The sequence below is a fragment of the Dromaius novaehollandiae genome, chromosome 20 (assembly GCF_036370855.1).
Source record: "Dromaius novaehollandiae isolate bDroNov1 chromosome 20, bDroNov1.hap1, whole genome shotgun sequence".
NCBI classification, from domain to species: Eukaryota; Metazoa; Chordata; class Aves; order Casuariiformes; family Dromaiidae; genus Dromaius; species Dromaius novaehollandiae.
In genome coordinates, this window is record NC_088117.1 from 769,248 (window position 1) to 786,265 (window position 17,018).

A 17,018-nucleotide genomic window follows, 5' to 3' on the forward strand; every position below is an offset into this window, starting at 1 on the left:
TGCCTCCTGCCAGAAAGGTCTCCTTCTCCAGGGTCTCCTGATGATTCTCTTTGGAAAGAAAGCCAGACAGCTTGATCAGAAGGAACTGATCCTCATCACTTCCGCATGGTATCTTCAGGAGGCAATCCTTTTCAAAAGGCTTCAGTAAAAAGCTCAGAAACAAAACCTGGCATTTCGGGGTGGGCACCTGCTCACTAGCCCAATGTGTCCTTTGTAGAGAAAAATCAAAGTGCACAAAATCTTCCAGATAACCAATACAGGCAGCAACACCTGCTGTACGGGTGGGGAGACGAGACAATTGCATGGGAACCTCTCATTCTCATGCCACTTGGTGCCTTTTTGAGAATTGGCAAGATGACATTGAATCCTTTCCTTCAAAGAGGGCAGGAAAAACCTGTAGCCGGTTCAGCTGGGGAAAAAGGCCTCCTGAGGACCAAGGCTCATCATGCCAACTCCACCACACAGTACGCGTAACAGTCACATACGGTACACTGAGCCCCAAGCTCTTGCCACTGTATTTAGGGCGCATTCACAAACATGCTGCAGCCTCAGCATCTTTGTCACCAGCAAGGCCTGGACAAAAGGAGACAATCCCATACATCCCTGGCTTCTGCAGGACTGATAATCTCACTGCGTGTTTGGGACTCCCAGGCAATTTTACATGCCGTGGTGTTACTATGGCTGATTCTGGTCTCTTGGCACCGGCGGACAAGAAAGCTCACTGACACTTCTCAGGGGCAAGAGCCCACCGGCCAGTGAAAGCCTGAACCAGCGCTGCCCCTACCTGTGCCCCTGGGCTTCAGGGAGGGCATGTGTGCTGGGCGCCTTGGATTCCCCAGGAGGGCAATAAAAGAGGAAAAAAGAAAATACTAATAGAAGAATCAAAAGGAAAGGAAGACAGACTACTTACCCCTGAGATCTCCCTGAGGCTCGAGCAGAGGCTCCAGCCCCTGAGAAGCTGCAGAAGCTTCAGTGACTTGAGGGACATCTGTAATTACACACGGAGGAGAAAAGGGTAGAATACCTGGGGCAATACACGTGTTTGTAAAGGAACTCCAGTGCACTGAAAGGGATGTTGCCATGCCCTGGGTAGGTCTAGATTCGCACAGCGGCCGAGGGGCCTGCCTGACCTTTGGCTAGGCACACGGCGCCTCTCACAGTAAACCAAGAGTCACGCCTCACCTCTGGGATTCCCCAGAGACTAATTGCAAGCATCTCCACACACCAGAGACAAAAGTCATCTTCAGAAAGCCGCTCCCGCCTTGCTTTAGGACACTTCCCACACTCTAGCACCTTAACATTAACAAACGCGGCGAAGAACACGCTTGTAGAAGAGACCCTCAACAAGCTCTGCGGCTTGCCAATGCCTGCAAGGTGTGACGTGGTGCGTCACTGCGGCGAGGCTCTGATCCATCCCTTTCTCCTGCGTAAGCCACAGCTTATCCATAGCTGTTTCTAAAACCTCACGTTTACAATGATCTCCCTTAACACAGAGTGAAATCTACCCACCAGCTGCTCTCTCCAAGTCCTTCAAGATGTCCTGAAGGAGTTTAGAATATTTCTCAGACGACTTTCCTCTCTGGGCCTTGTACTTCCTCTGCCGAGGACCTAAACAGAAAGTATTAAGTTAAATTGCACATGAACAACATCCGCACAAGTAAATGCTGCTTCTTTCAAATAACCCAAAAGAGTAGGCAAAGAGTCACGACTCACCTGTACGACTCCCCACAGACACTGCCTGGCCATCCAGACGAGAGGCTGCATAGCCATCTCCTGCGGCCACATCTGCAACCAAAGAGACGAGCAGAGCTCTCGTTACCTATTTTCATATGCTGCTTCAGATTTGAATGGTAGCGAATGAGCATGGAATGTCTCATTACAGCAAGGCACTCGTCTTGCCCTTCCGCTCCTGAGTCTTTGGCAAACACTTATCAGGTGCCTGCACAGGCACCACGTGGCTACAAATCCAAGCATGCTGGGAAAGGATGCCCTGGAGTTCACCTGAGCTCTAAGCTCAACCCCAACAAGCCTGCTGGCTTTGCTGTAGGCACTGGAAAAGCACAAGGCTGGAGCAGCCAGGCAAAGCACCCACCGCAGATCTCTGAAGCCCTCCCAAAGCCCGCTCTGCTCTTTTGCAGGCATGAGCCTCGGCCAAGGACTGAAGCTACACGGCCCACGAACACAACTCTGAAACCACAGGCTCCTCCCAGGAAGGGAATACATCTCCACCACTTACTCCTGGCATGCTCCTGAGGCTCAGAAGTGGGATCCAGCTGAGAAGCTGGAAGGCCCCTGCCTGCAGGAACGCCTGTAAGCAAACACAGACAAGACAAGTTTTCATTATGTGCTGCAACATACTTCCACAGAAGCGCTTGAACCACCTGCAGAGGAAGTAGGAAGTACAAGTTCACAGGAACAAAATAGTACATAGGAAGTTCTTATTCTTCCAGGGACATAAAAATTGATTACATACCCCTGGGAAGACCTGCAGGCTCAAGAACGGGATGCAGCTGAGAAACTGGAGAACCCTCAACTACAGCCACATCTGTAACCAAACACAGATGGGAGCAGTTCTCATCATGTATTTCCATAGACAACTTCGGATTTGAAGGGTGGTGAATGACGGGGAACATACAATTACACCATACTTCTGCTCATGTGCACCTTGCAAACGCTTAGCGGGTGTCTGCAGTGGCATCGTATGGCCATAAATCTAAGCAGGCACAGATCTGCTGCGGGAGAGCACACCCCGGAGTTCACACAAGCTGTAAACTCAACCCCAGCAAGCCCGCTGGCTTTGCAGCAGGCTTTGGAAGCAGCACAAAGACCCTGCAAGGCAAAGCACCCCGGGACACATCTCTCAAGGCCTCCCGAGTCCCACTCTGCTCTTCTGTGCCTCTGAGCATCAGCCAACGACTTATTCAGTTACACTCACCACCAGGAAAAGCTGGAAACGTAAAAGCTTCTTCTACAAAGCAAATACATATTCAGTACTTACCCTGGGGATCGTCCCGAGGGTCAGGAAGAGGAAACAGCCAAAATGCTGGATCACCAAAGCCTACAGGCAGAGCAGAAACCCAACACAGAGGTGGCAAGTTTTCCTTAGAAGCTGCTACCAACTTCTTCACAAAGCAGTTGTAATGAATGGAAGGGGGGTCACGTCATCACATGGGACATATATGTAGGTCAATAGTCCCAAAGCTGTGGAGGGGCAGAGAGGACCTTTTGCCTGGCAGCTCTCAAAGGAAAGAAATGCTCACAACTTACCCCTGGGACTCCCCTGCGGCTGTAAAGCCCTTGGACCCCAGAGGAAGTATGAAGCACAATTTCATGGGAGCAAAATAGCACAAGGAAAGTTCTTGTTCTTTCAGGGAAGTAAAAACTGACTACGTACCCCTGGGAAGACCTGGAGGCTCGGCAACGGGATGCAGCTGAGAAGCTGGATAATCCTCAGCTTCAGCCACATCTGTAAGCAACCACCGATGGGAGCAGTTCTCATCATGTATTGCCACAGACAGCCCCCAAGCACCCCCAAGACAAACAAACACGCGGCCCCTCGGCCCCTTCTTCCGCGGAGCTCTCTAACCTCCACCAAGGAAGCCAGCGCTCTGCAAAGGGGCAACCCTCAGCACCGGAGGACACGAAGCAGCATTCGCGCTGCGGGGGCACGAGAGCTCCCCGGCCAGCGCCAGGCCAAAGCGGCGCCAGGAAAGGCACGCTTCTGCTCTTGCCAGGGAAGCTCAGGTCCCCCGAGGACTCACCTCCAGCCTGTCCGCGAGGCTCGGCGCCGGCGTCCGGCCACGCAGCTGGATCGCCATCGCCGCCGGGCACCGCTGCAACCGCCCGCGGGGACAACAGCTCCCGTCAGCCAGCGCCAGGCGCCGCTCCAGGCACAGCTCTCGCCCCCGGCCCCCGCCGCCCCCCAGCGCACCCCCCTCCCCGCGGCCCCACGAGCCTCGCCCAGCCGCTCCCGGCCCCCGACGCCGCCTCCCGCCGCCCCGGCCGCTCGCCAGCCGGCCCCGCCGCCCCCAGCCTGCCGCGCCGCCTCCGCCTCCGCCTCCGCCTCCGGCGCCGCCCGCCCGCCCGCCCTACCTGGGCCCGGCGCTGCCCGCGGAGCAGCCCGGCTGTCCCGGGCACGCAGCGCCGCCAGGAGCCCGAGCAGCAGCAGCAGGCGCCGCCCGGCGCCGGACGCCCCCCGCGCTCGCACCATGCTGCCCGGCGCCAGCAGCCGCCCCCCGCCGGCGCCCTCGAGCAACGCGCGCGCGGAGCGGCGTCTGCGGGGCGCGGCGCGGCACAGCCCCGCGCAAAACCCCGCCCTGCAGCACCCCGCCCTGCACCGCCCCGCAGCACGACGCAGCGCAGAGCCCCGCACTGCACCGCAGCGCAGCGCAGCGCAGCGCAGCGCAACACCGCGCAGCACGACGCAGCGCAGCGCAGCGCGGGGCCCCTCTGTGAGCTCAGGGCGCGGCGCGGCGCAGCGCGGGGCCCCTCTGTGAGCTCAGGGGCGCCCTCCGCGCGGGAGGCGCAGGGGGCCGCGCACCCCCGCCGCGGCCCGCGCTCCCTCCGCGCGCCGGCGCCGGCGCCGCCCTGTGCGGGCAGCCCGGGCATGCTGGCGGCCGGGGGTGCTGCTGCCGCCCTCGAGGAGCCCCTCGGGGGCAGCCCGGCTCTCTGCCCACACGCTCGCGCCCCTGCGCTCGCCTCGCTGCTCGGCAGCTCCGCGCCAGCGCCTGCTCCGGCCTCGCTCGCTGCTCTCCTTCGCGCCCCGCTGCCGCCGCTCTGCCCCAGCGCCGGCGCCAGCTCTGCGCTTCTGGAGCTGGCCCGGGGGCAGCTGCTGACAGGCGGGGGGGCTCCAGGGCCAAGCCTGTGCCCCAGCTCTCCTCCCCCGCCCCGCTGGGACTCTGCCTGCTAAAGCCCTAAAGAAACACTACATCAAAATGCTGTATTTCTCCGTACGTGTTGCCAGTTTGGCAAAAGAATTGGAGGTGCATCTATCCCTAACTGAACTGTCCTCCATAAAACACAAAAAATCACTCCCACAGGTCAAAAAGCCCCACGCCCGGGTGAAGACCCCTCCCCGAGCATGTGTAGTAGTAAATTGGTGTGTAAGCAGTAGTATAATTGTCTGTAAATTACTCTCCAATCAGTGTAAAAGGGAAAGTTGCAAACCTTGCAATGTGTTTGTAAAAATGCTACTTGAAAAGGCGGGGGAGTGTGCTTGATTTGTGGGAAACTGTTACAAGACAACCCTGGGAAGCTCAGAAAGAATGTTCAAACTAGGTAGTTTAGGATAACTTCTATTTTCTGAAAAGAAGCATTCTTTAATCAAGGGCATCCTAGAACTGCTAAAGCCCTAAAAGAAACATTAAATCAAAATGTTTTATTTCTAGGTACATATTGCCAATTTGGCAAAAGAACTGGAGGTGCACGTATCCCTAACTGAAGACCTTGGGACCTGGACTGTCAGTTATTGAACTCAAGCTGTCTAGAGGTAGCCGCTTCGCACAACTTGTATAAAACTTGCTTAGCATGACTAGCTGAATTTGCTGGAGCCTTAGGCCGCACTCCTAGTCCAGTGAGAAAGGGCCCCGGAGCTGGTGGAGGCTGGAAAAATGAGGGAGTTACAAGCAGGTTGCATTCCTGCGCTTCACACTCCGAAAGGGAGGATGTCAAGGCTTTGAAATAAGGCCTGCTTGGGCGCCAGGAGCCTGGGAGACAAAGCCTCCTCTCACTGCGGGAGCAGTGTTCATTAGGAGGTCTGGACTATCTCCTCCTCGTCAGGACCTTGGGAGATAACACCTGCTGTCCCTGCTGGGGCAGTGTCAGTTGCTGGAATGACCATCTCCTCCTCAGGACCTTGAGAGACAGGGGCGGGACCCGGGCAATGAAGAAATCCCTGACCAACCAGTGCAAAAGGGAAAGTTGCAAACCTGGCAATGTGTTTGTCTTGATGCTACTTGAAAAGCTGGAGGCGGGTGCTTGATTTGTGGGAAACCACCGAGCACCCAGGCTTGCGCAGCTCTGAGCTAAATAAGCCAATGTCTCTGCTGAGTGTGTAATTATTGGCTTATTGCACACCGGGCAACGAATCCGCTTTTTGGACAACAGTTTTCTGGTGACCCAGATGGGACCCTCCCTGTAAAGCCTTGCCTGGATCATCTTGCCAGTTCCCGGCGGGGAGACGCTGCTCTTCGGACTCCAGCGCGCACCGACCGTTTTGTTCGGGGACTCCGCGCGCACCCTCCCCAGTCGGAGCGGGTAAGCGGCTCAAAGGTGCAACGCAGTAATTATTAAGAGACATTGCATCGAGGGTATGATATAGGGGCAATTGGTTGTGGTAACCCAGTGTAAGCTTTGTACACATTTGGACAGTGCCGACTGGAGTGTACGAAAGCATAATTGGTAAGAATGTTCTTTTAAGGGTAATAATATGGGAACAGGACAATCTGCAGGGGTATCCCCCTGTTCTCCTTTAGGATGCATCCTGAAACATTGGGATAAGTTTGATGGGGATCCTGTAACAAGGAGAAAATGAAAGGAATACTGTACTCAGTGGTGGCCAATGTATAAAGTGGAGGATGAGGGAAAATGGCCAGAAATGGGAACACTAAACTAGAATACAATTTTGCCACTTATGTTGTTTTGCAGAAGACAGAACAAATGGGATGAGGTCCCATAGGTGGGTTTGTTTTTCTCTCTGAGAAATGATCATGAAAGAAGAAAAAAATGTAAGCTATTGGTCTCTGACTCCAATGTGTTAATGATGATGGAAGACAAAGAGAAAATGCCTCGGTGTTGCTCTGCTTGTAGCATTGGGAAAAGATGTTTAAAAGTGGGTGATGAGGAAGAGGATGTACAATTATTGGTCTCTCCGGAAAGAGATCAAGATAGTGTCGATGGCAGAGGTAAGGGAAGTGAGGCATGTAGCCCAATTGCAGGCAGAACTCGGGCTACTCGGGCTCAACAAAATGCTGTGATTGAGGCCGCGCTGCGTCAAGCAGTGGGACCAGACGGACTGCCTGTAGATGCGAAGGTGCCGTTTTCAACTCCAGATTGAATGAATCGGAAGGAGTCTGCCGGGTCGTACCGAGAAAATCCAGAAAAGATGTATCAATCCTTTAAAATGATAATTGCGAATCATAACCCAGCCTGGCAGGATTTACAGGTGCTTTTAAATACTTTGCTTGCACCTGAGGAGAAGAGACTGGTATTGGACACAGCTCGAGAGGAAAATGAAAGAGAAAGTGCTAGAGATGGAGCGAACCGTTTTCCGCCGGCCCAAGAAGCAGATTGGGATCAAAATACAGGGGCAGGCAGGTTAATGACTAAACAGTAGCAACAGTTAATATTATATGGGGTAAAGCATGGAGTACCTAGGCCCAAGAATATTGCAGAACTATATCAAGTCGCACAGGGTGAGAATGAGGATCCCTCTGCATTTTACGAGCGGTTATGTGAAACCGCCCGAAAATGGACAGACTTGGATCCCGAGGACGAAGCGAACCAGACGACTTTTACTACATTATTTGTAGGACAATTGGCACCAGCTAGAAGGAGAAAGCTTCAGAAAGTAGATGGTATGTTGGGGATGTCAATGTCGCAATTAATAGAAATTGCATCTAAGGTGTACAATAACAGGGAAGAAGCAGAGAGAAAGGAAAAGCAGAAGGAGAAACTGAAAGATAAGAGGCAAAACGCTGCAATCTTGGCAGCTGCATTTGCCCAGGCACAAACTTCCTCTCGGGGAAGAGGCTTTCCAAAAGGATGAGGATGTGGCAGAGGGCATAGAGTAGGAGGGAATTTGGGAAATAGAATTTCACTGAGGAGAGACGGACGTGCGATCTGTAGGGAGAAGGGGCACTGGGGAAGTGAGTGCCCGAAGAAACAATCAGATCACTGGAAACCTCCGTCTGTATCTGTTCCAGAGGCAGATTTGCTCCTGATCAGTACAGAAGATTCAGACTGATGGGGACTGGGGGTTGAGAAACTGGATTCCCCAGCTGGACCCCTGCTTTCAGTAAAGCTGGGGAACGAAACAGTTAAATTTTTAGTAGACACTGGAGCAATGTATTCGGTATTAGACAGCTGTAAGGGACCAATGAGTAAATTCTCTATGCCAGCAATTGGGGCCACGGGAAAGCGAGAGGTCAAACCTTTCTTTCAACCAATTAAATGTAAAATAGGAAATAGAGTGTTAACACATGAATTCTCATATGTGCCAGAATGCCCATTACCCCTAATGGGGAGGGATTTACTGAATAAACTGGGGGCACAGATAATCTTTGATAAAAACAAAGTTCAGGTGCACATTCCACAAAATGGTGCCTGGAAAGCACAAGCCTCTATGTTGCAGAAAGCACTGGATTCTGAACAGGTGGAGAGTGGACCAAGCGCAATTCCCTCCGAAGTAATGGACACAGTAGTCCCTTTTGTGTGGGCAATGCAGAAACCTGGGAGAGCCAGATATGTAGAACCGGTACAGGTGGACTTAAAACAAGGAGCTAAATCGGTAAGGCGAAAACAGCATCCCATGAAGTTAGAGGCCCGTGTTGGACCGGAGCCTATCATTACTAATTTCTTAAAGTAGGGACTGTTGCGAGACTGTCAATCCGAGTACAATAATCCAATCCTGCCTGTTAAAAAACCACATTCACAAGAATATCGTCTAGTACAGGATTTGCGAGCTATTAACCAGATAGCGACTGATGTGCACCCAGTGGTACTCAGTCCACACACTTGGTTAACGACAACAAATGATTCAAATGTCTATTTTACAGTATTGGATTTAAAAGATGCTTTCTTCTGTATCCCTGTGGAGGAACAAAGTCAACAATTATTCGCCTTTGACTGGGAAAGTCCTACAACGAGACGCAAAAAGCAGTTGTGCTGGACAGTACTCCCGCAAGGATTCAAGAACAGCCCTACAATTTTTGGTAAGGTACTCGCAAGAGAATTAGAATTATGGCAAGGTAAGACAGATACCACTACCTTATTACAGTATGTGGACGATATCTTATTGGGGGCAGACACGACTGAAGAATGTAGAGAAACAACCATCAGTTTATTAAATTTGGGGGCAACAGCGGGATATAGGGTGTCTCAGAAAAAAGTACAGATCACGAAGGAAAGCGTAATCTATCTAGGCTTTGAAATATCCCAGGGGGAAAGAAAATTAGGAATCAAAAGGAAAGAAGCGATTTGTCAGATCGCCCCCCGAAAATGAAGACGAGACCTTAGGGGATTTTTAGGAATGGCCGGGGGGTGTCGCCTGTGGATACCTAATTTTGGATTAATGGCAAAGCCTCTCTATGAAGCTGTTAAGGGGCCGGGAGACTTGCTGGAGTGGACTCCAGAGTGCCGAAAAGGATTTGATGAAATCAAGATTGCTGTCATGAGTGCTCCCGCATTAGGACTTCCAAACCTAACAAAGCCATTTGACCTTTACGTACATGAGAGAGGGCACCAGGCGTTGGGAGTGCTCGTACAGACTTTAGGAAACTGGAAAAGACCTGTGGCTTACTTTCCAAAACACTTGGATAAAGTGAGTGCAGGGTGGCCAGGATGCCGGAGAGCAGTTGCAGCTGCTGTGTTGTTGATACAAGAAGCAGGAAAATTGACGTTGGGACAAAAGGTGACTGTTTATGTGCCACATGCTGTTGCAGCAGTTTTAGGACAGAAAGGGCATCACTGGTTATCCGCGAGTAGGATGGTGCAATACCAAGCAGTAATACTTGAGCCAGAAGATGGAACCATGAAAGTGTCTAATACCCTTAATCTGGCATCTTTATTACCACTTGATGAGGAGGGGAGGTTGGCTCATGACTGCCTGCAAACTCTTGCGCGAGCGTATTCCAGCCGTCCGGATTTGAGAGATATTCCATTGCAGAATCCAGATTGGGAATTATTTACTGATGGGAGCAGTTTTATAATAAAGGGAGAAAGAAGGGCTGGAGATGCTGTTGTCACTTTGGAAGAAGAAATCGAAGCAAGATCGCTGCCAGCAAATACATCTGCCCAGAAAGCAGAACTGATTGCTTTAAGCCAGGCTCTGGAAGTATCGGAAGGAAAACGGACCAATGTGTTTACAGAGTCAGAATACGCCTTTGGGGTTATACATGCCCATGGCGCAATTTGGAAGGAAAGAGGATTGCTATCTTCTCAAGGGAATCCTATAAAATAGAGTAAGGAGATTATGGAGCTACTGGAAGCAGCTAATAACCCCAAAGAAATAGCAGTAATGCATTGCAAAGCGCACCAGTCCAGACAGACTGTCATAGTTAAAGGGAACAAAAGGGCCGATGAGGCTGCAAAAAGGGCAGCACTATTCGTGTCGGTGGCAGCCTTAGTTCCAGAGAGAACGCTAAGAATGGAAATTCCGGTAGACACTGAAAAAGAAAATAAATTAGCAGAAATACTGAAATGCATCAAGACTTCCGAAGGATGGTGGGTAGCATCTCCTGGACAATGTGTGGTAACTTTGCTGATAATGAAGAAGCTGATGGAGCAAATACATGATAGTAGCCACATGGGAGCCGAGGCATCGGTTGAAACAGGTAAAAGAGTTGCTGTGGGAGTTAGTATGTTAATAATTGCAAAGGGTATTACACAAAAATGTGAAATCTGTCTTAGAAATAATCCCAAGATTCAGAAGAAGCCCCCCCCTCCCCAGGGGAAGTAAAAAGGGGCGTCATGCCTGAGGATTACTGGCAAATTGATTTTTCTGAATTACCAAGCTGTAATGGATATAAATACTTGTTGGTAATTGTTGACAGCTTTTCAGGATGGCCTGAGGCTTTCCTGTGTCGCACCAATAAAGCAAGGGAGGTAGTGAAAATGTTATTAAAAGAAATCAAAGCAAGATTTGGGGTACCAGAAGGATTTTCTTTGGATAGGGCACCTCATTTTATAGCAGAAATAGTACAGGAAATCTCAAAAATAGCACAAATTAAATGGGATTTACATACCCCCTGGAGGCCACAGTGCAGTGGAAAAGTGGAAAGAATGACTCAAACAATGAAGAGAGAGAGAGGAAAATTGTGTCAGGAGACTCAGATGAAATGGACTGATGTTTTACCTCTGGCATTATTAAGAATCAGAATAACCCCCAGGGTTAGGGAGAAAGTTGGTCCATTTGAGATTCTGTATGGTAAACCTTACACTGTCAATTTAACTGGAAATGACATTCAGATGCACGTTAAGGGCGATCAAATTTTAAGGGATTCTCTCTTGTCTATGGCAGAGGTTCTTACTTCTCTCCGTAGGTACATCCAGTTAAGATCTCCCGTACTTTTAGATTCACCTGTACATTCATTCCAGCCGGGAGATCAAGTACATCTTTGGACCTGGAAGGATGAGCCGTTGACAGAAAAATGGAGAGGACCATATCTTGTACTACTAACAACAAATACTGCTGTGAAACTGCAGGGAATTGGTTCCTGGATCCACTACACCCGAGTGAAAGCAGTGCCTCGAGAGATGTGGAAAGCTGAACAAGTTCAGCCTTTAACGTTACGAGTTGTATTAGAAGCGAATCGGTTTCAAATTTAGATTGTCTTCAGGGAAGAATTGCTTTAATCTGTTTGTTAGGAATAGGGTTAATATCGTTGTTATGGTATCTGTGTAAAAATGATGTTCTCCTTAACAACCAGGGGAGAAATGTGGTGGTTAGTTTTTCTAGGTTCCCTGAGCCAAGCAATTAAAGGGAATCAGGAAGGATTTTGGAGTCACAATCTCCATTTGGAAGTAATTACGAAATCTATGAAGCTAGTTAACCGGAGGGATTGCTGGGTGCGTACCCACTTCCCTGGCCATTCCAACAAGGGCTTCCCGCTAATTGGAGTGCCTCTTAATTTTTCCTTTATGGAATTTATACAACAGATAAGAAATGACAGTGATCAAAGGAAATATGATGAAACAACCGAACAGGAATGGGAATTCCAGAGTGTGACAGGAGATTATTATCAATGTATCCGAAGATGTAATAATAGTAATAAATGGTGGGAGAAAACTGTACTTTATGGAAAACAACCGATCAACTGTACTGGAGCCATTAAGGTAGGAGGTTATAAAAATTGCTATGTTATTGGCATCTCAGGGAGGAGTATGTACAGTAATAAACACTGGTTGCTGTGTATATGTGGATCAAAGCAGGAGAATTTCTGCCGATCTAAATGAAATCTGGAAGCAGACTGAAATCTTACGTGGGGTTCAGAAAGATGATACTTCTTTCGGATTTGAAGAAACATGGAAATGGTTGACTTCCTGGTTCCCTGATGTAAGCTCACGGGTTAAAAACTGTTTAACAATTTTGGGAATGGTGTTAGTAGTTTTTGTATGCATTTATGTAGTGATTCAATGCATTTACAAAAGTAATATGGGAAAGATTTTAAAAGAGTGAGACTAATATGATCATCTAAGTCTCAAAAGGGGGAATTGTTACAAGACAACCCTGGGAAGCTCAGAAAGAATGTTTGAAGTAGGTAGATTAGGATAACTTCTATCTCTCTTTTCTAAAAAACTGAAGCTGTCTAGAGGTAGCCACTTAGATAAAATTTGCTTAGCATGAGTAGCTAAATTTGCTGAAGCCTTAGGCCGCACACTTGCTTAGCATGAGTAGCTAAATGTGCTGAAGCCTTAGGCCGTACTCCTAGTTCAGTAAGAAAGGGCCCCACAGCTGGCGCAGGCTGGAAAGATAAGGGAGTTACAAGCAGTCTGCATTCCTGTGCCCTACTCTCCGAAAGGGAGGATGTCAAGGCTTTGAAATAAGGCCTGCTTGGGCGCCAGGACCTTGGGAAGCAAAGCCTCCTCTCACTGTTGAAACAATGTTAATTAAGGGGTCTGGATTATATCCTCTTCGTCAGGACCTTGGGAGATAACACCTACTGACCCTGCTGGGGCAGTGTCAATTGCTGAAATTACTATCTCCCCTCATCAGGACCTTGAGAGGCAGGGGTGGGAGCCAGGGAATGAAGAAATCACTAACCAATCAGTGCAAAAGGGAAAGCTGCAAACCTGCCAATGTGTTTGTCTTGATGCTACTTGAAAAGTTGGAGGGGGGTGCTTGATTTGTGGGAAACCACCGAGCACCCAGGCTTGCGCAGCTCTGAACTAAATAAGCCAATGTCTCTGCTGAGTGTGTAATTATTGGCTTATTGCACACCAGGCAACGAATCCGCTTTTCGGACAACAAAAGTGGACCTATATTTGTTGATTAGCAAAGAGAGAATGACCTTACAAAGCTGGAGCTTTGGAAGCAAAGGGCACTGTGTCAACACAGGCTGCTTGCCCTGAGCAGCATTAAGAACAGCAAGAGAGCATAAAGTAATACTTAAACTCCAGTTAACTGAATGTGTAGTTTGCTTCCAGCAGCATCTTGAACTGTCTTTGTTGTCCCGTTCCTTAACCATCTGTGCTGTGCTATTTTTGTTCCAATCACATAGTATCAGTCTTCAAGGATTATGGAGGGTCCTGTATGGTTCCTGTAAGGTGAGAAATAAGCATTTAAAAAATGAAATCAGTTTCAGAGGTCATGGATAAACTGTAAACCAAATGTGATTGTTAAAGCCCCCATTCTTATAACAGTTTGTTAAAAAAAAAACCCAAACACCACCAGCTTCAGGCTACTGTTCACTGGAAAACTACTATTACAGTAAGCACTGACACTATTGATTTGAGTTAGAATGAAATAGAAAAGAAATAGGGCATGTTGCACCTTGCCTAGAATAAGGGCCCAGGAGGGCCCTCATCTTCTGAGGGACAGAAGATTTTACAAAATTAATCAAAATGAAAAATATTCATTTTGCTTAATACATTATTTGAAGTTTCCCAGGTACTTTGTGATGAAAATCTCAACGACCTTTGCACTTCTTTTGTTATTTACTCTTTTTAAAGAGGTATTACAGGAAAGAATTGTCATACTTCTGTAGTGTGTTCATCCTAGAAGTGGCAAACCTGACCTTAAAGCTAACTTTAGTGGGACGGGGTTCAAACTCACCTCTCCCACCTCTCACTCTAATGCAGTTGTCATCAGACTATGAAGTTAGTTCTACTGGTTGGACTTGCTATCATCCTGGCTGCTAGAAAAAGCATGACTCTATAGGCTGATGGTTAGGGTTATTAGCAGTGAGACAGACAGTCGACAGGCAGACGGAGTCCTATTTTTTTCTCTTGGGTTTGTTTGTGTACTCTACATATAGCAGTCATCACTCCCTCTACTGGCCTGAATTAAAAAGAAGAGACTGGCTGCGTTTTATAAAGATCCTGATCTTCTCTGAGTATATAGGGAGTATTTTGAAAATACAATAAATATGACATGGGTTTATCATGGTAGATTGTGCCCAACTAATATCTTTTTTGATAGGGTGAATGATTCCATTGAAAAGAAAGATCAACTATCTCTAATCGCACTGGAATTCAGTAAAAGAGTTGGTGCACTGCAATGGAAAAAAATCTTCTGGTTAAAGTGGAGCTTTCTAAAAAACTGTAAGCGACGGGTATGGGGAGGGCACGAGGAGCTAAAAAAATGAAAGCAACAAATATCCATGCTGAAAAAAGTGCTGTATAGTTGAATACAGGTGACTAGTGGACTCCCTTGAGGATCAAGTGTCAGACTGATTTTAGTTAACATTTTCATTTCTGGTCTTGACACAAAAAGAGTACGTGACTGTTTGTTGATGACAAAAAGCTGAGAGGCACTACTAAGTCAGGTGACACCGGCCAACATAGTGGAAGGAAATGGAATGATTGGTACAAAACACAGTGCTAACAAGTGACAATTTGGTTATGTGGGGGCAAAGAAGAACTCTTACAGCTGGAGATATCAGAGATCACCTCCAAGGAAAAGGTGTTAGCTAACCATTGGATGCTTAGGAGCCACAAGACAGCTTCAGGAATAAAACATAAGCAGGAACCATCCTACGGTGTAGCAGATGAAAAAATAGGGAAATGTAAACATAGAAGGCACTTCACCCAGAACTGTGTGTGGTATTTTGGCCAGGCAAGAGGAATTCAAAGTGGAAGAGATGTTAGCAGAAGGAAAAAGGATATACAAACCATTTATAATTCAGGCTGGGCTGTGACATTACTACTTTTTAAACAGGAATAATGGGGCAAAGGACCTAGTTTTATGATGCAGCATGAACAGCATAGTTAAAAGAAAAAATGATAGGATGCAATTCCAAAAGGTCTCTTCCAGTCCTGTATTTTTTCTGCAAATAGTATCTTATCCATAATTTACTCCTAATAAACGATAACCTCCCATCACAACTTACAATAGAAACTACTCCACATTTCTCACAGGGATATATGAGAGCTGTGTGACCTAAGATTCACACCTGACGGCCTGCTCAGCAGAATTTACCAGCTATTTAGAGAGTACATTTCCACTTAAAAACATCTGAAGTACACTTACTGTACGGGATGTTTCATACCCTGGTATTACATGTCCAGTCTATTGTTTTCAGATTACAATGCACTGGTTTCTATTCCTTATTGATTCAACATTCTGAATTTCTGTCACGGAGATTATGGCTTCAGTAATTCTGGCAGGTACAGCCTAAGAGGAATCCTGGAAATTAAACCAGAGACTGGTAAGTTTTTCACAAACAATAAATAAAAATGCAGATCAAAAGTTTTTAAAGCTCAAATGATTTTTAAATAAAAGTTCTTTCATGGGCTGTAGTGCTTAGCCGAGACTTAAGGAAAAGTTCCCCATTTGTCTTACTATAAATTGACTTACTAGCTTCAGACTGACAGTGCTTTCTTCATAAAGAAAGGGAGGTTTAAACTGATTAGCTGGCTCTTTTTATAATGCTGGAAAATCTGGCATTTGTGAGGATTTTTTTAAACACAAAACCAACCCATGATAAGCTCTCCTGGTACGGAGCCCTGCAACCAAGTTATCTGGAGATGTTACTGTCAATATTTTCTAGCATGCCAGGGCATCTAATTATACCACCTATTGGTTCAAGAAAAAAGCCTCTTTAAGAGTAGGCAGAGGGTTTTCTTTCTCTGCTTGTTCTTTGTCAAGAGGAAAAGATATTCCACCTCCCATTTTTTTTATGTCTCTTGCCCACAGATCTCAGCTTAGAATCACCATGGCTTTACCTGAAATGCCACCCCTCTTTAGGGGATAAGAAAGGATGTGACCACCCTCCTGGCTTCTGGGTGTAGACAAAGCATTATGAATTTAAACTGTACGACATGGGCATTAGAATAACCCCAAAGAAGACAAGGAAGTGTAAACTACCCAAATTTGCTACGCTAGGCTGCTTTCAACTGCTTCAAAGCGTCTGGGTAGCAACGATGGAAAAAAGAGCACTGGTGCCACCAAAACCTGCCCAGCAGCGGCTGAATTCTGGCGGGTTAGAAGAGTAATGCAACAGGCTGTGCTGAGTAGGTGCAGGGTGGGAGTCGCTGCTGTGCTCGTGGCGAACAAGTCTTTTAGGAGGCCGAGAGGTCTCAGAGCCGTGGCTCTGAAGCGGTCACTGCTCTGGCCATGTGGTAACTTAGACCGATGTAGACTTGGTGCATTTCGGCGACAGCTGGTCGTGCTAAAGTAACGATGAAGCTCTGCTCTTGCTGTTATTCACCGTGCAAGCGTGGAGCTCACCAACCACTTGCGAAGCGGTGCTGGCGGTGTAACGCCGGTGTGCATGAGGTCGAGCGAGCTCGCCAGGAGTGTTTGAGGGTCGGCCTGGGAGATGGGCCTGGCTCCAGCCGCGGCGGGCAGGCGGGGGCTGGCTGTCGAGGGACGGGCTGCTCCAGGAAGAGTTTGCCATACGCCAACTGTAGGGACTCCTTCCACCTCACCCGTGACGCTCCGTGCTTCTTCTCTGCTGGGCTGCGTTGCGCCAATTCCCCTCTCATCTCTCCCCTGCAGAACGTAAGGGGTTGTGCGATGCAGTATATTTGAACGATGCCTTTCCCAGAAATTGCTCCTCAGGAGCTAGCCACGGCAGGGTGACGGCGAGCGCGCGCAGGCCTCAGCGGGGAGAGCCGCTGGCCCTGCAGGAGCCGTGCGG